General features: G+C 35.9%; 1 long non-coding RNA gene across 1 annotated transcript; it reads right to left on the bottom strand.

Moving 5' to 3' along the window:
* Window positions 1-233: 233 nt before the first annotated feature.
* Window positions 234-1995, bottom strand: LOC311096349. The gene is made up of 3 exons (XR_014609002.1): window positions 1540-1995; window positions 1245-1449; window positions 234-880 (listed from the first exon to the last, which is right to left on the bottom strand). It is a non-coding gene; the product is annotated as an uncharacterized lncRNA (long non-coding RNA).
* Window positions 1996-23816: the final 21821 nt, after the last annotated feature.

Genomic DNA, 23816 nt, shown 5'->3' with positions numbered 1-23816 from the left:
ACATGTTTACAGTTTTCCCCTTGAGTCTGCTCTGTTTCTTTGCTACACTGTTAAAAATTACCTGTAAATTTTACAGTAAAATACTGGCAGCAGGGTTGCCAGCCAATTACTGTATTTTTTACAGTAGCGGTTCTGTAATTTAATTTACAGAATTTTACTGTATTCTCTGATTACAGTAAAATTCTGTAAATTAAATTACAGAAACGCTACTGTAAAAAATACAGTAATTGGCTGGCAACCCTGCTGCCAGTATTTTACTGTAAAATTTACAGGTAATTTTTAACAGTGTATGTAAAATGGAGTATACAATATATTTTCCTGATTTTTGAGTATTAATGACTGGCAGCTGAATTTTAAATGTAAATTATTTATCAACTGCATAAGCTTTAAACAACTGTTTTTAAATACATAAAGTGTTGTATAATGCACAACTTAATTCCCCTATTACTTCACAAAACAAAAAATAATTCAACATACTTATCTTGAAAAACAGGTAAAAATGTATAACTTTAAAATCTGCATGAAAAAAAGTCATAAACAGTGTATTTTGTATTATTTTGATTTCATTTTTATTTACAAAATTGTATTTTTTTTTTTAAATGGACATGAAATTAAATATTTTTAAATTACTTGAAACAAATTAGCCGTCATGGCCCTTTACACAAAGAAGAAATACGCAAACAACATACATTTAAAACCACAAGTTGACCAACATGATCATAATAATAAAACAAAAAGAGACGGGTGAATTTTCACCACTTCATTACCAGACAAACATGTCCAAACAACAAGGCCCCAAGTCAGTCCAACAAACTTCTGATCAAAAATGGAGAACAATTCAGCTCCAGAATGCTGTTCCATCACAGGATGCAAAGAGTGGCTAGAAACATTGAAAAGAAAAAAGAGGACAATATATATTAGATATATTACAAAACATAATGATACAGTCAAAGACGGATACAGGGATGACAGATACAGTTAAGCCCCTTTCACACAGAGATTCCGGAAAAGTGACCCGGGATTTGATCCAGGTTCATTTGATTTGGTTCATTCACACTGCCAGTGATTTTCCGGAATCAGAGAGTGCATTCACACACAACACGTAAAGACACGTGACATCGATGTGACTTGTAATGTCTCAGCAGCATCTTAAGTTTGCTTATGAGCTGCGATCTCTCTCTCTCAAGAAACCACGCTTGTGCATTTTTTTCTCTGATTCAATCATAAACTTGTGCATTACGTACCGTTTCACAGCTGGCGAACAATCCCGGCTTCAGCGTCATCAATGCAACACGGAATTATTACGGCTTTTGTTCACATAGCGCACGTTCCGGGACTGAACACGGCAATGTTACTAGGTCCCCAACCCGGCATCGATCCCGGCATCAGTCCCAGGTCGTGTTTGCGTTCACACAGAAGGCATTCTGGCAATTTCCCGGGAACATTGCGCTGTGTGAAAAGGGTTTTAGAGACAGATAGAGAATATTAAAAGGTTACAATTAAAGGGAAAATGGATCTGTGTGTGTGTGTACTACTTACATTTCAGAAATTCCACTGTTAATCCATCACTTTGCTGGGCAGAGTGGCAACATGTGGGTTCACTGCAACCTGTTTCTTCTGTACCATTTGCCCTGTTGTTTTAGATGGCAATTTTTCTCTTGATTTCTTTGTTCCTCTTTCCGGATTAATACATACAAAGTGCCTAAAGGGTCAGGAAACAGACAATATGTAATTAAGATTGGTTTTAAGTTTTTGAGGCTTGTAATCATGTTTTTGAAATTGGACCATATATTAGAGCAGTGTTTCTCAACTCCAGTCATGAGGACCTCCCAGGAAGTTTTATATGTCCACTAATTAAAACACCTGATTTAACTCATTAGCTTGCTAGTGTTAAAGATGAAGACATCTAAATCATTCGCCCTAAAAATTCTCTCTTCTCGAGTTGAGAAACATTGTGTTAAAGGGATAGTTCGGCCAAAATTGATATTAAACCCATGATTTACTCACCCTCAAGCCGTTCGAGATGCATATGTCAATATTTTTCAGACTAACACATTTTCAGTTATTTTAGAAAATGTCTTAGATCTTTCAGTGGTTATAATGTCAAGTTATGGGATCCACCTCCTTCAAGTCCCAAAAATGTGTATGCATCCTTCACAAAAGTAACCCATCCGGCTCCAGGGGGATAAACGAAGGCCTTCTGAGGGTAATCCATGCGGTTTTGTCGTAAAAATATACATATTTAAAACTTTATAAATGAAAATAACTGGCTTGAAGGAGTGGACCCCATAACTTCACATTATAACCACTGAAAGATCTAACACATTTTCTAAAATAACTGAAAATGTGTTCGTCCGAAAAATGATTGACATAATGCATCTCGAATGGCTTGAGGGTGAGTAAATCATGGGTTTAATATCATTTTTGGCCGAACTATCCCTTTAAAGGCCTCAACAGAAAAGGCAAGTTCTGATATTGAATAAATGTGTAAAATGCAGGTTCTGAGGTTGTTAAGAATTCAATCATTACCTTTGAATGAACTCCAAGGTACTGCCTCCTCCTGATTGAATATGTAATATGCTGTGAACAGTATGGGAAGGCCAGACAGGAAGCTGTGCTGAAAGCCCATCCTCACACACACAACTTGGCCTTCCAGTGCCCACTTGTCTGTGTCTCCTAAAACAATACAACATGTGACAATAGTTATTTTTAACTATACCATTTTTATTTTTCGGTTTTTTACATTTAAACTATAGGTAACACTTTAGAATACTGTATCTTACTTACTGCATAACTAATAAGTAATTATTGAGGAACTAATAGATAATTATTTATTAACACTTAAGTCACTACTGTTAACTACTAAGGAAGATGTGTTAACTAATTAGTATGTAATAGAATTGTATGATTGTGTTAAGTTTCAGTTAGTTAATCAATAACTAATGAATTATGTCATAACTCTTGAAGAACTATTATTAATTATCTATTAATTAATGTGCAAGAAAAATAACTAAGAAGTAACTACTAATGAACAGTCATACACAGTGGTTACTACAATAAACCGTTTTATTTTAGCAGTGGAGTGGTGGATTAAGTACACAAATCAAGTACTTGAGTAAAAGTACAGATAACCCAATAAAATATTACTCCAGTAAAATGATAAACTATTGGCCTATTCATTTTCAAAATTACCTTAGTAAAAGTACAAAGGTAATTACTTGAAAAGTAAAAACCACTGATCAATTTTTTTTTTTTTTTTCTAGCCAGTTTTAGTCATTCTTCAGCACTAATAAGAAAGATAAGTGCAGACATTTACTAGGCTATATATTGATCTGCAAATAAGCAAACTTGTTGTTTAATTAGCATTTAATTAACATCATAATGTATGATAACTTATCTATTTTACAAAGGTTTAGATAATACCGTTAATAATGTGTTTTTTACAGTAAGTTTGATTTGAGTCAGTAGTATGTGGTAATTCTGTATTAATTACTAATGAGTTCCATATATTCTCACTTTAGAATACTGTTCCAGGTTCCAAGTAATTCCTGAAGAATTATATAATAATTATTTGTTAATTACCAATTAATTTCCTTATATGTTAACTTTAGAATACTGTTTCAGGTTATAAGTAGCCTAATTCCTGGATAATTATTTGATAATTAGTTATTAATTACTAGTGAGTTCCCTATATTCTCACTTTAGAATACTGTTCCAGGTTCCAAGTAATTCCTGAAGAATTATTTGATAATTATTTATGAATTACTAATAAGTTCCCTATATTTTCAGTTCCCCTCAGTCATTGCCTCAAACATGAATTTACTCAATGGCATTCTATGCTGAGGAAAACAGACACACACAGTACTGTATATAAAATATAAAAACTAATCTGAGGTTAGTTTTGTATGACTGTTCATTAGTAGTTACTTCTTAGTTATTTTTCTTGAACCTTAATTAGTAGATAATTAGTAGTAGTTCTTCAAGAGTTATGACAGAATTCATTATTTATTGATTAACTAACTGTTACTTAACACAATCATAAAAATATATTACATACTGATTAGTTAACACATCTTCCTTAGTAGTTAACAGTAGTGAAGAAGTAGTTAATGAATAATTACCTATTAGTTCTTCAATAATTACTTATTAGTTATGCAGTAAGTAAGATACAGTATTCTAAAGTGTTACCCATTTTTGTAGTCTCTCTATCAGTGTAGAAAGAGGAGAGGTATACAAGAGAAAGAACATAGAGAAAGCCACTTGAAGTGCTGAAGAACTTTCTAGAATCTTGTAATTATGAAAATATATCTGTTATCTGTTGCTCAGATAGAGACAACTAATGAATTGTGTTTTGTTTTCTCTCACCATGTACTGCCTATTTGGCGACATACGTATGAAAAATACACTTTTGCCAAATACTCCCTTCTTCAGTTACAAATTGTTCGCAATGCATTAAAACAGATCCTTTTAAATCCTGTGGAGTTTGTCTACTATGTTTGCGATTTTTGTGCGTATTAAAAGTTGATAATATATTTGTTTCAAATGTACAGTTTGCAAAAGGGCATGTTACAGTCTCATGTTGCTTTAGATGGCTAAACTATGTCTTTTCCTCACAGATGTCACTGAACTCACAAACTGAACAACTGAATGTAGAAAACTCTCTTGCTTTTTTTTCCAGAGTGAAATCTTGCCAGATGAGTCTTTAACGCACCTTTGGTTTTGAATGTATGTAAATGCAGTGAAGTGTTCTGGTCACGTGCCAGTGTTTCAGTAGATCTTGCTGTAGGAGAATTGACTGGCTTTTTGTCAGAAAACGTGCAATGACGACAGAGCATCACTTTGGCCACACCCTTATGGAGAAATAAAAGTACAATTGATCACAAAAAATAAAAGTACAATTGATCACAAAATAATAATAATAATAATTTGATGCTTATAAAATAATTTAACATAACTATATTAGTTAGGCCTGTTTCCTTAAATTTGTGATGAAACCGGAGTTGCAACCAATTTTCCTTCTGTTATTTAATGAGCTTCCTCACCTCACCTGTGTTTCCCACTTCTCTGGCAGCAGCTTTCTTCAGAAATGTTGACATTTTGGAGCTTTCCTCTGTTGTAGAGGGATTATTTGTGTTGCTGCTGAAATCACAGAACAATTTTTATCAATATTTGTTTCAGCAATTTTTAAGCACTCCATGTAAGTGACGTCACCGATTAACAGTACGTTTACGTTAAATAAATTAGCTCACGTCCAAGCAAAATCTTTACAAAACTATCAAAACCTCTCATCTACACATAAGATGTGATTAAAGGCCCAAACTTTCATAAACAAAAGCTCAAGCTATAAAGTTAGCCTACCTCTTCTGAAAACGGTTGAGATAATAACGGACTTTTTCGAAGACACTAAACCATTTCTATAAAGTAAATATTCAACAGAAGCGTGTCAATTACAAGTAAGATAAGTGTCAAGAACAGTTGTGTGTATTATTTGTGTGATTTTAGAGGCTAAACTCACCTGAAAGCAGTGAAAACAACAGCGAGAGACTGAGTTTTGCTGACAGTTGCAGTAGACAGTTGCAGTAAACAGTTGCCGTTTCCATGGCAACTCATCTCCGCTCCAGTGTTTGAACTTGAAGGCGGCTCGAGTGTTCACGCGCACGCACATTAAAACGTCACACAGCATTTACAAACATAAACATCTAGAATAAGAACCTTACTTGAATAAAAATCTCATTATTAAATCATGAATTTAAAACTCATTTTTAAGTTCTATGACCCATTCATAGGTGCAAATTACCACTACTGCACGTGATAGTATTAGTGGGACAATTGTGGCATTTTTATAATTTAAATTTTTTTGTTGTTGTTTTTACGAACACTCAAGCCCCATATTTCATTTGAACGCGTGCTAAAAATGCTCATAGGCAGTATTTTTTTATACCACCAACACTTTGCTTTTGATATTGCTACAGCTATTAGGTCAGTTTCACCATTTTTTTTTAATTCTGTGCTTTCAGATTCTTTTTAACTGTAAAAAATAAATTAAAACAAATATACATTTATAAATTAAAGATGTCCTGTAAGCGCTCAGAAACACGTGGACCGACTATCGGCTTGCCACTGGTGTGCCGACGGTGGCCCAGCCACGGAAAACCGCTGGTGGCGTGCCACCCAAAAAACGCTGGCAGACCGACGGGATTTTCAGATTGCTCGGGTTGCCGATGGTGTGCCGCCGGAGGTCCGACCGTGTCAAACTGCTGACTTTGTGCCGCCCAAAAAACACTGGTGGACCGCCAGGTCATTGTTAGCTGGGATGATTCACATGTTAAAAATTAACATGTGTTTTCCACATGTGCCACATGCTCCATTATGTTCACATGTGGTGACACGTTGTTCACATGTGGTGACATGTTGTTCACATGTGGTGAAATGTTGTTCACATGTGGTGATATGTTGTTCACATGAGAACACATGTGATCACATGAGGTCACATGTAATCACATGTGGAAAACATGTGATAACATGTGAAATTCATGTGTTTTTTCTGTAAGGGTTGTAACGGAGTATTTTTAGAGGAAGCTTTAAGATAATAAACACTTTATAGCTGCTGAACTTCTGAAGTGACAACAGTATCTCAGAGGACCATCACTGTAATAATCTCAGACTGAATTTACTATAAATTCACCACAAGCATCAATTTACTTCATGATAAATAAGGATAATTATGCTATTAAATGTGCCATTTTTATGTATTTGGTTAAACACAGTAATATAGTCCTGCTGAATGTGTCTCTCTATAATCTCTCTCTCAGGGATTGTGACTGTGATTGTTGTTGCCGCTTCATTCGCTCTTCTCCTTCTGGCTCTTATTCTCTGGGTGATTCATAAAAAAAGAGCGGGTGAGTTTTTCATATTTTGTAACAACAGACAAAAACATCTGATAAAATAAATATGTAATTTAGACAAATTTCTTTCTCTAAAAGTGAAGAGAAATCAAGAAGTTAACAAAAATAATGTTTCTGTTCTACAGCACTAGATTCTTCTAGACTCTTTTAAAAACTGATTGTCATCTGCATTAGAGACTGTGTGTGTGTTTGATCATAAACTTTCCCGTGACATTATGTTTCAGGCAACAGAAGAGAGACTGGTGACTCTGTGGTAAGTATTGCAGGTTGATCCATGAGTTATTAATGTTCATAAGGACTGACCCTGAAATATGACACTCTTATTACTCAGATTATAAAATGTCAGGGTTCTCAGCAGACAGTTCTGTCAGTTTTGTCTTAGTTTAATCTGTCTTTGTTTGTGTTGTGTTTGAGCACATGGCTCTGTCTCTATTTGTGTTGGTCATGTGTTCCTCTTGTCCCGCCTCCTAGTTTCCAGTGACCACGCCCTCTTGTTTAGTCGTTGGCTGCGTTTACACTTGGCATTAACATGTGACCTGTATCCGGATGTTGTCCACACACACATTGAAAAAGTGTAAACGCGCCTCTGATCGGATAACAGTGTAATAATCAGTGTGTCCAGGTTCGGAGGTAGTCAAGGACGCATTGCGATCGGATCTCAGTGTAATGTGAACACAATCCAGCCATCGTGTCTACATTCACAGGTGGACGTCACTCTAAACTTTCTTTTTTGTGAGATCCGATCTGTTATCCAGATACAGAAGCCACTTGATGTGGACAGGTGTAAGCGCACCGTGTCCTGATTGGCTTATGATCCGATCTGCTTGATTAGATCACGGTGATCGCATGTTAATGCCAGGTGTAAAAGCAGTCGCTGATGAGTCCTCGTCAGTCTGAGTGTGTGCTCACCTGTTGTTTGGCTGAGTATGCAATATTCCCGAATGCAATGTTAGTTTCACTTCTGTCTCCTGAGATTCCTTCACCTGATCGAGTTTTGAAGGCAACACAGATCTATCCTTCACTGCCTTTGATATCCCACAATCCTGTGCTTTCCATTCTGTGACAGTTGAGCTAGAAAAATAAAGATGACATTGGAAATTTGCGGCTGTTAACGTTTTCCACTTGTGATGCCATTTCTAGTGAGAAATTACTATTGAAGTCATTAAATATTCACTTAGTTTTCACCAAAACTTGCTCTATTTTTCTGTAGATCATTAAACCGTAACACTGCCTCAGAAGTGTGTCTGAAATCAGTTTCGTGAGGAGCCTTCGTGTGCAAACGCTGCCTGCAAAGTCATTATTTACGTTTTCGGATGCAGCCTTTGTGTTTTCTTTGCCTCATGTTTTGCCAGTTCATAGTAATTGAGGTACTGTTTACATGACACCATTTTCAACCAAAAAATGTAAAACTTTTTGTGCGTTTTGGCCATTCATTTACACGACAATGGCGTTTTAGGTGCCTGTAAACGCAAAGTTTTGAAAATGGTCTCCGTGTAAATAACAAAAACTTAAATCTCTGAAGACGATGAGCTCATGCACATGCGTATTACAGTTTCAGTGTTTCTATAGTGTTTCATCGCCATCTACTGGCCTGGCAGCAGAATACAGCGTTTTTAGTTGTTTTCGTGGATCTGTGTGAATGGGGATCGTTTTGACAATGATGTCAAAGGAAAAACTTTTAAGCATATCGTTTTTGTGTAAACGTACCCTGAGTGTGTTGTGCTACTGTTACTAATTGCCCATTGTTCTAGTTGTGGATTTCATCTTGTGTTGTTCCTGTTGTGTGGGTAAAGTCAAGTCAATCATCCTGTCATGTTACAATAGGATCTGTCATCATAACATCATGTCTGTATAATAGATTTTCACAAAACATTTATTTGATTTATTTGAAATTGCCAAGACACATGTTTTACACATATATTACCTGAACATTTGCAGAACCTGAGGAAAATATCATTGATGAATGGCATTTAATAGCTTGATTTTTCCATATTTCCATTGTTGTTTAGGAACAGACAGATGATGTGACTTATACTGAAGTCGCTGCGTTCAGTAAAAAACGAAGCATAAAGAACAAGGTGAGCGAACACTTCCTCGATGTTGTCCAGCTTCTCTCAACATGATTTTTGTATATTTTCCTCTTATATGCAGTTCTTCTTGATTTGTGTGATTATATGCAGTTCTTCATGAATTGAGCTCAAACAACATGCTGTAATAATTGTGGGTTGAAACAACTGTGATGTTCATTCAGGTTCGCTGTGATGATAAAGTGACTTATGCTTCCATCAGAGGAGCAAAAGCTGGAGCTCAGGAGAACTGCAGTCAACTTTATGCCTCTGTGAACAAGAACAAATCAGGCAAATAATTATACAAAACCCACATGAGCAGAGTAATATCAATCTAATATAACTCAATCCTCATGGGTTCATTCATTGTTAATACTTTCAATGTCTTTTACATGTTAACAAACAAACTGTAGTGAATTTTTGTCTTTTGTCCTCTTTGTGTTCTGGCTTTGAGTTCTAGCGCTTCCAGAACTGTTTTAATAACCTTTGGTCTAGTTTTAATTTAGCAATGTGGAACTAGTGTGACTACTTATTTTCAGTAGTATTTTCAGAGCGATGAACTCACTGTTGAGGTTTGGAAACATGTTTCTGCTGAGTGTGAGAACTCAAGTTAGTTTAACCACACATGTTTTTAGAGAAACATTATAGAAAGAAGAGGAACTGACATCTTAACCCACACAGAACTGGTCATCTCTGAACCCAGTTTGGACTGAACCTGGTAAAACAAAAATAACATATTTAATGGATAAATACAAGTATTTGTCTGGTACCTTTTATTGGATGCTGAATAAGACAAAACATTTTAAAATGTACTTATTATTCAGTCCCATAAGTACATAAAAACAGTTATTTGTACTTTATGGCATTAATAGCCTTATTAATATTGGTTGTCATTGCAAGAGTAAGACATGTTGTCATTCCTTAAAATCATGTTAAGGAATACATAAAGGATCTGCAATATAAGGAAGTTAATCTTCTCTTGTTTTGTCTTATTCAGCATCCAATAAAAGGTACCAGACAAATACTTGTATTTATCCATTAAATAAGTTATTTTTGTTTTACCAGGTTCAGTCCAAACTGGATTCAGAGATGATCAGTTCTGTGTGGGTTAAGATGTCAGTTCCTCTTCTTTCTTTCTTCTTTAACCACACATGTTTCTCTAATAAATTAATAAACTCTTCCAAACCTCAACAGTGAGTTCACCGCTCTGAAAATACTCCTGAAAATATGTAGTCACACTAGTTCCACATTGCTAAATTAAAACTAGACCAAAGGTTATTAAAATAGTTCAGAAAGCGCTAGAACTCAAAGCCAGAACACAAAGAGGACAAAAGACAACAATTAGGCAGAAACGCATGTGTATTAGTTTGACCATACTGGATTTAGACCTTCTTTTCCAGGTCTAGAAAATCCCATTTTTAAATTTAGGTTATCTTGTATATCCAGGTTTCCAAGATGGTTTCCAAAACAATTTAAGCTTGGTTTAGCTTATTTTAATGTTAGTTTTTTTTTTTTTTTTTCATGCATAACATTTTGTACCATTTTGATGCTGGCAATATATGTTTTACATGTCAATGTCTGTGCTTTTGTAATTTGGAAGCCCTAAAGAACCACTGAAAAAGACAATTGAAATGTAAAATATCTACTGAAATGTACAGTATGTGTAATAACAAAGCTTCTGCCTACTCCTTTTGGGATAGAAAGAAGTTCCTTGACAATCATTAATGATATCTTCAGGATATAGGGTGACAGACCAGAGGAGCCTCTGTGCATCATGTCACAGCGTAATGTTAGTCTGCTAACGCCTTTCCAGAGCCAAAGTTTTGTTTGTACTAAATTTATTTCAAAGCATAACCGTAAATGTTTAAATATGCTATTTTCAAATTAGAGATTGTTTATATTAAATCTTTAAAGTTTTAATACATTCATATCTTCTATTTATTTTTTAGAAGATTACTGTAATTATTTCGTTTAACGGTGATGTCATGATCCTGGTTTCTTTCTCTTTCTCTCTTCCTCCCTCTCAAGGGCGTCACTAGGCCCTTTTTAGGGGGGCTTCAGCCCATTTCAACTCATTTGAAACGGCGGCAAGCTGCGTCAAGTTTCGGCTCCTCCCCTTATCTGAGTCTGCTTGGATTTAGCGCATTTTTCAATCTGCAGGGGCGCCGAGCAGAGCGAACATCAGAGAGTACAAGGTGTGTCGTGAGTGCATTTATTGATAGATTGCTATGATATTACATCTGCATCGGTGCAGTTCTTTGTCACAAATGCATTGCAGTTTACATAGGCCTAATGTAATGTTACTGGAGCATTGGGAGCAACACGGGACGGTTCGGTTTCTCATCCAATACCAATACGTTTCGCTGCGTTCACCTTCAGCCCTTTATCACAGTGTGATAGTTGTTTTTTATTCCTACAAAAATGAAGCGATTAACACCCATGAAACATACTTTAGAAAACGATCATGATTTATTTTAATTTACTTTTTAAACTTTAAAACATATTATTTTGTATTTCGGCATTACATTCCTATGATTACATTATGCAGCCATGCACAGAAATGATTAAAGACACACATCATTGTCTGAAAGCACTAGATGGCCCAGAGAGAGAAACATCATGTGGAGTTATTTTGTTTTGTATTAATAAATATAGTTTTGTATTAAGTAATAATGAATCAGGAGGAGTGTATCATGATACATATATTAGAGTAAGAGTAGAGTAAAGGGATTTGTGATTTTCTTGATTTATAGAAGTGGCAAATTGATAATTCATGTTGTTATTTTTAATAAATAGAAATAAATATAGAACAGATTAATCATATTGCCAATAGACAATTACATTAATACACGTTTAGCTGGTTAGTTAAATGATTTGAAATTAAATAGATTTTCACGGGCTGACTTGATGAATAACCAACCGTATTGTTGATTCTAAAGGCTAAAAAGCTTAAAAAATAAAATAATTTATATTTCATTGTAGATGGACTTAGTTACCTAGCTTTCCTGGTAGCTTTGTCTGAGAAAATGATTCATAAATCAACCTATCAGTTGACCCTATGTTTACTTTCTTCACTGACAGACAAAAATTAAAAGCCTATATCAGTCAAAGCTCAGCTTTAGGAGGGGAAAAGACAGAGCAAGATAAAAACAAAGAGAAAAAGAGTGTGATGCTGATGAGGTGAGAGAAAAAAACTGCTGCCCGCACATGGTTTTAAAGCTATAGTTATCCAATTTTTTTGGCCTTCAAAACATCTTAAAATGCACATATGTAGATCAGAGAAATCAAAATTTTCTCGGGGGAGCATGCCCCCGAACACCCCTAACTACCTCACATTCGGTACCTCAGTGATTATAAAACCGTGCCATATGCATGCTACTGGATTAATGAATGAAACTAGTTAATAATGAGCATTAGACCATAAACTAACTTTTTTTTTTCTTTACAACATACCCTCATTGGGGGCTGAGCCCCCCTAAAATGAAAATCCTAGAATCGCCCCTGCTGACCAGGAGAGGGACTCCCTCTCCTGGTCATACTCATTATTACATCCTTTCACGCACACACATCCTCTTTCATTATCCCATTCAGCTGTTACTCGTTACCTCATCTCTACACACTCTCTCTCCCCACCTGTTTCCCACTTTCTCTGATTAGACTCTCTATTTCTTGGCTTTCTTTTCCTTTGTTCTTTGTCAGATTATTGCCTAATGTTATGTACCTGTTTGCTTGCTATGTCGTGTCCTGTCTTGTCTGGTGAGTCTTTTGTCTAACTGCATTATTGCCTCGCCTCGTCTCTGCTCTGCCACCTCCAGCTACGTGAGTGGTCTACTGTTTGGCGTTCCCGTGGTCTCGGCAGACACAGACTCTCTCTCTACCTCTGGGTTTTCCCGAAACCGGCCCAGTCCGAGTTTTTCTGTTATTATTCATCAAAGAGACTTTCTGTTCCTATTTGAGAGATTCATCTGTTGAGTTTGATGCTGAATGACTTTGGATTTAATGCAGAGACTTTCTGTTTGATTCGAATGCCTGACGGCCACCTGTGTTGTTTATCAGAACTGTTTCTCACCCATTAAAACTTTGCAAACTGCCTTCTGCTTTTGGGTCCTCTCTCCATACACGTGACAGGTGACCTAAAGTATAATTGTTATTAAACAATTGTCTGTTCAAAAACTTCAGATTGTTGAAAATTTTAAAGAAAAACTGTACTTAGTCTTCTTAAATCTAATTTATATGAAAAGATTCAACCAGCATTTTTGTCCATGTGGGGTTAATTTTTATGGTGGGGGCTTTCCATAGCCATAATGATATTTGTATTGTAACTGCATATTCTATACTCAAGCCCGTAGGCAGGGGGGGTTCGGGTGGTTCGAACGAACCCCCCCTCACTGCCAAAGGTCCAGAATTTAAGTCGTTTTTTTTTTGTTTTTTTTCATGTGATTATTTTCATCATTGTTTTAATCAATGCTTGTGACAAATATTCTGGGTTGCTATTTCAAATTAATATGATTATTGTAGCTGGACGTGTGTGTGTGCCGCGCGTGCAGTTCAGAGAGAGTTCTCGCAATGCACTTTTCAAAGCAACGGTGAAGAAGCATCGCCTCTGAATGAGGGCGGGGGGAATTCTCGCTAATTGGGCTTAAGCCCCGAATGTTTTGTCAAAAGCCCCGAATCTTTTAGGTTTTTTAAAATAACTTCAACTTTGTTTAATTTCCTCTCAGTCTTTCTGACTGGAGCGGCAAAAAATGAAACACAAGCTCCATTACCGTGCGTGGTGGCGGACGGTAATGCATCGCGCTGATTCGCGCATCACTCAGCTTGTTATACTGCCATAAAAACTAACGAACGTCGTTGTCATCAGGGGCTGGCGGGCTGTTGTATGTTTCACCGGCGTCGTAGCGAGCTTACTGGCTTACCGGCTGAAGTTAATATGGACATATCAAAGTTTTTTATACGGAACACTAACAGTAAACCTCACCGGCCGGAGAGAGATTCAGAAGCAGCGTCAGACGAACCGCGGACAATGTAATGATATGATGTTTACATTAAATTCCAATTTTACCTATGCAGGCTAACTTAAAAATAGTCAGATAATGGTTGCCTCTTTTTAGTTTCCAGGGGTGAAAATGAGTCATCCTTAACATTTTTGGTGTTTTGGATTCACTACAGCTGGAGAACAATAAAATACAAAATAGGTTGTAGGCTCTACTGGGTGAATTTTTTTTTTTTTTTTTTTTTTTTACTGAGTAACTATCATCATTTTCCCAGATAGTGTATAGATTTTTAGGCATTCTATTATCTAAAACAGCCTGAAAAATAGTGCATTTAGCTGACGTAAATGGGAAAAAAATCTCCCCGGGGGAGTATGCCCCCGGACCCCCCTAGGTTTGGGCTGAGCCCCGAATGTTTACATCGTCTGGCTCCGCCCCTGGGGTTATATATATATATATATATATTTTTTTATTTTATTTTATTAAAAGGAATTCTATATTTTATCCACTCAATAGTCTACAATATAATAGCCATATAAACGTACCGTAATTATAATAATAAAACATAGTGGGATATTCAGTGATATTGGCTGTGCAATATGATTGGAACTGACCAGTGAACTAAATCCATAAGTGTCAAGACAAATACAGCAACAAGCAAAGAGGCATTGACAGAGAGTCAAGAAATGATGATGAGAAGAATTATTATTAATATTTCAGTAAAGTTCATTAAATCTATTCTGTTGTTAGTGTGGTCTTTAAACTTATGAACTGTGTATGGACTGACAAAGGTGTTACATGAGGAAGCAATTTGACAACAATGCAGTAAATATTTTAGGTGCATCAAAAAGCGTGCTCGTTAAGATACCAGCAGACAAGCTAATCCAGCACAAATTAGTGCATAAAAGGTCACCAAAATGAAGTATTTGAACCTCATAATTAAATACAAAAGGAGGAGAAAAACTGCAAAAAGGTCCACTTTTTGAAAAAAAGAACCCCCCCTTTCAATAGGCTGGCTACGGACCTGATACTGTACACCTAAACACGACCATCACAGAAAAAGACATTTTTACATTTTCAAAAAATAAATTTAATATAATTTCTAAGCTGTTTTACGCACACGCACACACACGCACACAGGCGCACACACAGGCGCACATATCTTTGTGGGGACTCTCCATAGACGTAATGGTTTTTATACAGTACAAACTGTATATTCTGTCCCCTTACACTAACCCTACCCCTAAACCTACCCATCACAGAAAACTTTCTGCATTTTTACATTTTCAAAAAAATATCATTTAGTATGTTTATTAACCCATTTCCCTCATGGGGACCGCTGGCTGGTCCCCACAATGGAGGTGATCTCAGGTTTTACTATCCTTGTGGGGCCATTTGGTTCCCACAATGTAATATAAACAAACACACACACACACGTCTGGTTCACTATCTTTGTGGGGACTCTCCATAGACGTAATGGTTTTTATACCGTACAAACTGTACATTCTATCCCCTTACACTGCCCCTGCCCCTAAACCTACCCATCACAGGAAAAATTCTGCATTTTTACTTTCTCAAAACAACTCATCCTGTGTGATTTATAAGCCTTTTGAAAAGTGGGGACCGCTGGCTGGCACAATGTAGGTGATCTCAGGTTTTACTATTCTTATGGGGACATTTGGTCCCCACAATGTAATATAAACAAGGGCACACACACACACACACACTTGGTTCTAAAAAATTAGCTAATCTCTATTTTTAAATTATTATGAATAAAATATATAACCAATGAAGAATAATTTAGATTCATTTAGATTATTTAAATTAAAAATTTAAATTTAATTAATTTAGATTAAGTTGTATTAGTGGAGCGGCTAAGTGATATAATCGTTCAGTTTATGATACAAGCGTGAAAATTGGCATGAGCAGTCTCCATGGGTCACTTGACAAGAAAATTGTCCGAGCCACTTGAAATTTCAAGATGGCCGACACCTTAGTGGAGCAGTTAAGTGATATAGTGGTTTATTTGGTGATACAAGCATGAAAATTGGCATGAGCAGTCTCTGATGGTCACTAGACAATAAGCCACCCACAGCTACTTGAAATTTCAAGATGGCGGCCATTTTTCAAGATGGCCACCACCTTAGTGGAGCAATTAGGTTCATGGCAATTTTCATGCTTGTATCACCAACTAAATGATTTCTTAAGCCTAATTGCTTAAGAAATTTCAAGTAGCTGTAGGTGGCTTATTGTCAAGTGACCCACAGAGACTGCTCATGCCAATTTTCATGCTTGTATCACCAAATAAACCACTATGTCACTTAACTGCTCCACTAAGGTGTCAGCCATCTTGAAAAATTGCCGCCATCTTAAAATTTCAAGTGGCTCGGACAGTTTTCTTGTCAAGTGACCCATGGAGACTTGTATCATAAACTGAACGATTCTGCCAAACATAAGCACTTAGCCGCTCCACTATATCTTTTAGAAAATCACCACACATTTTCAGAGACGCGATGTGTCTCTGTGGTCCATGGCGCGGCACAAGTAAAGTTTGTCTTGAGCGAATATTTCATTTTACTCGTCTTAATTCAAAGCATGATCTTACTTTTTCTACGGTAGCTATGATCTGTTGCACTTATCAGATGTATAAGATCCTTTTTACTTTTCTTGTATCTCCCGAACTATCCTTAATCAGTGTGGAAACACACAGGGTGAAACCCTTTACTGAGAATATTCTATCGGTCATCTACTCAAAATATATGTAGAAGTTTAAAATGTTAGCATTTGTTGATGCGACAGGCTGTCTGTCTGGTGGCTGCATGAATAGACTTTGGGGAGAGCTGATGATACTATAGCAGGAAGCATGCCCTTTGACCTCCTCGATTTTGGAGGCTTTTTTTGTTAAAGACCCTAGAAGTTAGTCCTTAAAGGTACGCTGTGTAGGGATTTCTCCCATCTAGCGGTGAAATTCTATTTTGCATTTAAACGAATAGTGCTCTCTAGCGCCTTGCTTTTTCAAATGCGTGTTGCAACTACGGTAGCCGTTATGTGCCAAGAAGCTATGACAACATGTCTTCCAATAGCACTTCATCAAATTTGAATGTGCTGCAAGGACTCACTCAGGAGATTCCAGGAACAAACAGTATCTTTCATCATCGAATAGGGGAATATTCGAAAATCTAAAAACTTCTGAAATGGCTACACAAAACCTGATGGAGAGCGACTGCCCGTTGAGTTCTGACGATGCTGGGCACAAGTATCATCTGGCGTGTGAGTGCGCCACGGGCAATGAGTGTCGTTTAAGAGCTACGATAGACTGTATGTTTAAAGATCATTTCAGAGGCCAGATGGTTGGCTTGATGCACAGGATCATCGATGCTGCGTGTGATATGAAAAACTATTGTGCTCGGGATACCAAACGTGTGTAACATAAACGACTCTGGGTAAATGCGAATTAGCTCACGGATATATAGGGAATTTTGGAAATATTAATAATCATAACTCATGGTCATAATTCTTAAGTCGTATGTACATTTACTTTATCAACTATCGAGATTACCTTGTTCTGTAACTGGTCTGGTCATCAATCATTCGTCCAGCGAATAAATGTAAGATTATCACAGTTAAGAAGGGGTATCTATTTACAAACTCCAAGAAAGTTTATCTTCTGGCCACGAACATCAAACTTTCTGAGTTTATTAATTAAAACTACTCAATGTAGTCTATAATATCGAGCTTGTAGCTTAATTAGATCTTGTGTTTCATTGACTTTATAAAAGCGGGCTTTCAAACACAGAGACATGGATTTTAATAAATGTAAAACTAGAGATTATATGAGCTACAAATATAAACGTACGTAAAAATACAAACAATAAAACAAACCAACATTTAACCAAACATGAACATACATGATCAAAATGAATGAAATGAAAGAAAGAAAGAAAGAAAGAGAGAAGGGGAAAGAGGGTAACTTAAATTCACAGACCTAGGAGCCAGACACCTGAAATCAGCTTAATAATGAGAAATCAAAATTACTTGCAAGATTTTGTACTCTTTCGGTGGGATGCTGAAAAAGGACGCGCGCGTGTGCACGGGTCCGGCTGGTTTGCGTCTGGCGTCATCTTCCGGTGTCGTTTCGCAAGACGATGTACAGGCTCACTTGAATTTAAGGTTACCAAGAAAGTTCAGATTCATCTCCCGGGAAGGAAGAGGCAAAATATAACTTAGTTGCAAAGAACGGCAGCTTCTACATGACGCGAGGGCATGCGTCCCCGAGGCCAAGGCAAGGCCTGTCCAGCTGGTTCCGTTGGGAGGAGGAGCGCTGCGCGTGGAGGAGAAGGTCAGAGCGAGAGCGAGGTGAGAGAGAGATGAAACAGGGTCTCTTGCTTTTTAAAGACATCTGTTTACGCCCTCTTTTTTGGACAACAGCAAATCAGATCTTCTGATCTGAAGCGGGAAAAAGTTTCTTTGTGTGAAGAAGAAACGCCTACTTTGACTTTCATGTGAGAGATCGAAAAATAACATTCATATTTAGAAATATGGTATTTCCTGGAATAAATGCATATTATTGTACTTTGCAGTCAAGATTCGACTCCGACAAGTTTTTCCCATTACATTGACACCTCAAATGACGTTTTTGCAAGAAAGAAATACAGGGTTACATAATTTCCTCATAATCACTAGCATAGTGATTTTGATTAACATAATAACATTGCATAGATACCTCAGACATTATCTGGCCAATTATACACACATAAAAATACATATCAAAAACATTGTTATTGGATCACATGTGTGGAAATGTCTGGAACGTTGGCTTGCAGAGGAACTGGATGAGCTGCAGCTTTGGAGTCATAAAAGTTTATGACCAGGTCGAGGTCGTGTTACAAGACACTATTGAGGAACCTTCTTTCAATGAACCTTTAAAATTCAAAATTATACTCTAGCAAACCACACCTCTATTATAAGGCAAACTAACCACACATGCATAATGGAATTGTACATATATTTAAAAGAAATATTGCTTATCCTGAGTTACACACAAAGGTTGGTCTCTTGGTGTGTGTGTGTGTGTGTGTGTGTGTGGAGTATCTGGAATGCCTCGAGTCTTGTCACGTGATTCAAAGGCATGGGGGTTTTAGAGGGGATTCTCCAAAAACAGGGTTCCTTTTGTGACTCAAATGTCCCTCTGGGGAGCCACAAAGATGCAATTTTGACCGTTCAAGCAGACTTAGAGGCACCATGAACAGACTCGTTGTCTAAGGAGACAATGAAGGATGTGTTTGGAGATCAGGATCCACTAATTTGACAGCATGTGACCGAATGTCATAGTCATTGTCGTTACACGTGTAACAAATCGCAAAAATGAAATGGATGTTGTAAGAGGCCTGACAAATTCATGGACTGATGTAACGCCCATGTTTTTTAACACCAAAGAGCCGTTCGGTGTAATCCTCAGAAAAGTTCTGGATGTGTTCTGTGAATGTAGTGACGAGCCAGGAGTCACCGAAATACTCTGTATGTGTATATTTGTATTTATATATTTGATCTCTGTGTGTCACTGCTGTCAAAAAATGCAAAAACTGACATTGGTGAAATAGTTGAAAGTCTGGTCCGCTATACCCTAGAGCAAAACATGATAGCCTGCAGAGATTTTCTATTCTGGTTAGTCCATCTGTAAATATCGTTATTGTTTTACTTAATGTATGTAATGCCGGTCTATCATTTTCTTCACTTCCTCAATGTATGAATGAATACTCAAAAGTGTAATGTTGAAATAAAAAAAATACAAACATTTATTTTGTGGTAATGTCTGAGCTAGTTAAAATTTGTATTACAAAACTTATTCTTTAGGAGGTAAAAAAAGAAATAAAAAATAATAATGTGTGAATTGTTCGCAATAAGTTCTGTAACAAACATTAAGAAAGTAGCTAGGATGTATTTCATTTTGCGCATGCTTTAAGTTAATTTTACTAAATATTAAGATGTTCATCCATCCATCCATAAAGATGATTTCAACGAGCTGATCGACACCGCTGTCGCCAGGAAAAATCGGCTGTCCAAGAAGCAGCTCAGCCAGTACACAACCAGCCGACCAAATGTCTGTATAGAAAAACAAAAGGTAAACACTGAATATTACAGCAAATACTCTTATTACATCACAGATATTAGATCCCATTTCTTTAGCATGTCTCAGTGTGTTTTTGAGCTCTTTATACATTACACTAAAACTGTGTTGGAGGTGTGATTTAACTGATACAATATTGCTTGTTGATGCATGCAATTTTAACCATGCAAATATCTAAATTAATCTCTGAATCATCACTGAATATATCTGAAGAAATAAATGGTCATATTCTTTAAAGAAATTAATACTTTTATTCAGCAATATGCATTAAATTGATTAAAGGGGACAGTAAAGACATTTATAATGTAACAAACATTTACATTTCTAAAAACTGCTGTTATTTTGAACTTTCTATTCATCAAATAATCCTGAAAAAAGTTTTTTTTCAAAGTTTCCATAAAAATATTAGGCAGCACAACTGATTTCAACAACAATAAGAAACATTTCATGAGCATCAAATCATCATATTTTACTGATTTCTGAAGGATCATGTGACACAGAAGACTGGAGCAATGATGCTGAAAATTCAGCTTTGACATCACAGGAATAAACTACTTTTTAAAATGTAAATAGTAATAATAATATTTTACAATATTACTGTTTTACTGTATTTTTGATCAAATAAAGGCAGCCTTGGTTTGCATAAGATACTTTTTTTTTTAAATCCAAAATACTCAAGTTTATATTATGACTGCTTTAATCTGATATATAACAATACAGGATTTTGTGTGATACTGAATATCTTTGTCTTAAAATTTCTTTTAGTTCACCTACGCCAATGGTGTAGTTTAAAAAGAGTTTTAGGAGACCGAGAGCAGTCGGATACCTTACCTATGCTGGAAGTGTAGTCTGTGGCTCTGAAAATGAGCTCAGGGGCTCTGTAGCACCGCGAGCAGATGTAGGAAACATTAGGCTCACCACGCACCAGCTGATTTGCACTGCAGGAGACGGACCAAATGCGAGAGACGGACAGAGAGAATCAGACCAGAAATTACACCAACAACAGTGCGCATCAAAACAGGCATCATTATCATCATAAGAACAATAATCATAATCATTATTTATCACCATACACTAATTAACTAGAGCCAACTTTAATTAACTACAGAGGATCTTTGAGCAGTTTATAGTAAAGTTAGACAGATTCAGATCAGAACGCTCAAAGTTAAATGTGTTGGATGGTCGGATTTGATCAGCGAAATAGTCTATTTAATTTAAAATAGACCTTAATTTAAACTACACTGAAAAAAATGTCCTGGCTCTTCCAAGCTTTATAAACATATTATGCTATTTTTATGCTTTAGTTAAGTAAAAAAGTTACATACAGCACCTTTAAACTCAGATCTTGAATAATTTGCAGTCCTGTGGCTCCCTCTAGTGCACAACATTGGTGGGTTATGAATCGCAATGATATATATGGCTGATTTTTTTTTAATGATTACAAATATTTTTTTGATTACTTTTTACTGATAATATACCCACATTAAGCTCAAATTCACTAATTCGTGGTACCTTATTTCATGCTTTAACAGTTGAATTATAAACTTGCAATGAACTCTAAACAACCAAGTTTAAAAAAAAAAAAAAAACTTTTTTGTGTGATTATGTTGATGTTTATAGATTTTTTGTTGTTTTTTTGTACATTTATTATTGCAGACAAAATATGTTTAGAACACAGACATGTAAGGAATAATTGACGACAGGCCGTTGAATTATTAGAAAAATAATGCACACCCGAGGTGGTAATGCGGTCACGACGCGAAGCGGAGTGGCCGTTACACCTCGGTGTGCATTATTTTTCTAATAATTCAACGGCCTGAAGTCATTTATTCCGCTTATACTACAGTTACCACACCTCGAAACATTGTTCAGATTATGTATTTCAAGACGTTTGTAAAGTTGTTGTCATTAAAACGCTCTTGTATGTAGGACTAATTTCTTACGCATCTCATCCAATGCCTCCGTTGCTAATTCCAAAACGTCATTTTAGAGTTAGTAACGGAGGTTTGAGCCACTGATAGCAGACTAATGCTGGGGACACACGACTAGCTGACACATTCTCTGACTGTTTTCATCGCAGCAGATTTTAAACACCGACTTTGAACACAGACTGAACGCGCTGAACACGCGTTTGGGCATGATCAGATTACATTCATAACCGGCCTTAAAGTGTGTCCCCGGCTTTATGCAGTTATTAATGCAGTTATTAGAGAGAGAGATGTTGCAATAATGAGACAGAAAAGCATGTGCGTCAATATTATTATTTATTTATTAATTCAATTCGTTATAATTAATTTGTTCATTCTTTTTTGACCGATGACAGTAGACTAGCCAAATAAATTAAACACAAAACCATTTTAACAAGTAGGCCTATCAATAATTATTTATTTGTTATATATATATATATTATTATATATTATCTGCAATAAAAATCCGTGCTGCAGGAATATCCATTTATTTAGCCTATATTCAGTTTAATTTATAGATATAGATAGCCTAGGACTATATACTTTAATATATTTTAATAAATAGCCTATAATATATTTATTAAAATTGAACTGCATGTTTCCATTGATTGTGAAGCTAGACATTGAAAATTGCAGATCAAGCATGGGGCTGCATGTTTTTTCTTGTTATGAATTGTATCCTATTTTCCGTTATTACCGTTAACTACGCGAAGTGATATGGAACTGTAAAGCGGTCAAGACCTGCCTGGAACTACTTTAGCTGTGCGTTTCCCTGAAAATAATGCACACCTTAGAACGTTCTTCAACCAATCAGATTCAAGCATTCAACAGCCCAACAGAAAACATAATTTCAAAATCTCCTGTAGACATCACATGTTAAAATAATGTATCAATTTAGGCTATAAGAACTATAAAAATTGAATAAATAAAAAACAGAAGAATAATCAATATTAACAATTAAAGTTAGAGCTAAAAGGTAGACTATAATGCAATTTAATGACACTTTATAAGAGATGATAAAAATAAATGAATAAATAAAAACATTCTTATCTTTAGTCAATTTGAATAAATAATACTAAATAATGATATTCCAAGCAAAAAAAGTTTTGTAGTTGTGAACAGTATTTGGCGAGTCATTTTTTATTTTTGTTGAGAACATTATATAAACAAAGAAGGAAACAGTCACAATGTATAACAAATAAACAAAAGAAAAGAAAGACACAAGACAGGGGTATGTAACTAATCAGAAAAGACTACATATCAAAGGAAATTATTAAAAGACTTGCACATTTCAATTGTTTTTAAAACCTTCTTGTTAGTCCTGTAATGTTGTACTTCAGTAAGCAAAACATAGAAAAGTGGTTTCTGACCTGAAAATGTACATTTATGTATATACAATTTTGTTAACAAAAAAAATAAAAAAAAATAAGATTAAGTAAGAATATTTAGTTTTTGTGCTCTTTTATCCAATTACCAATTCCAAACAAAACATTTTCCCAAAGTAGAGAAAAATCCTTATCAATGTTCTCAATAACAAATCTGGAAAAGTCTTTCCACAATCATTTAGAGTAATGGCAAAGCCAAAATAAATGCACTATAGTCTCTGGGTGCTGTTTACAAAAAGAACAGTTTGCGTTAATATCTTTTTTTAAATTTCTTTAAGAAGGTATTAACGGGATATACACGATGGACAGTTTGAAAGGAAACCTCTCTTATCTTATTAGTAATTAAGTATCTATTCGGAATCTGCCAAACTTTTC

Source organism: Abramis brama (genome assembly GCF_963993115.1).
Source record: "Abramis brama genome assembly, chromosome: 1".
NCBI classification, from domain to species: Eukaryota; Metazoa; Chordata; class Actinopteri; order Cypriniformes; family Leuciscidae; genus Abramis; species Abramis brama.
The sequence above is the reverse complement of the archived record's forward strand: the minus strand, read 5'-3'. Positions and strand labels throughout refer to the sequence as shown.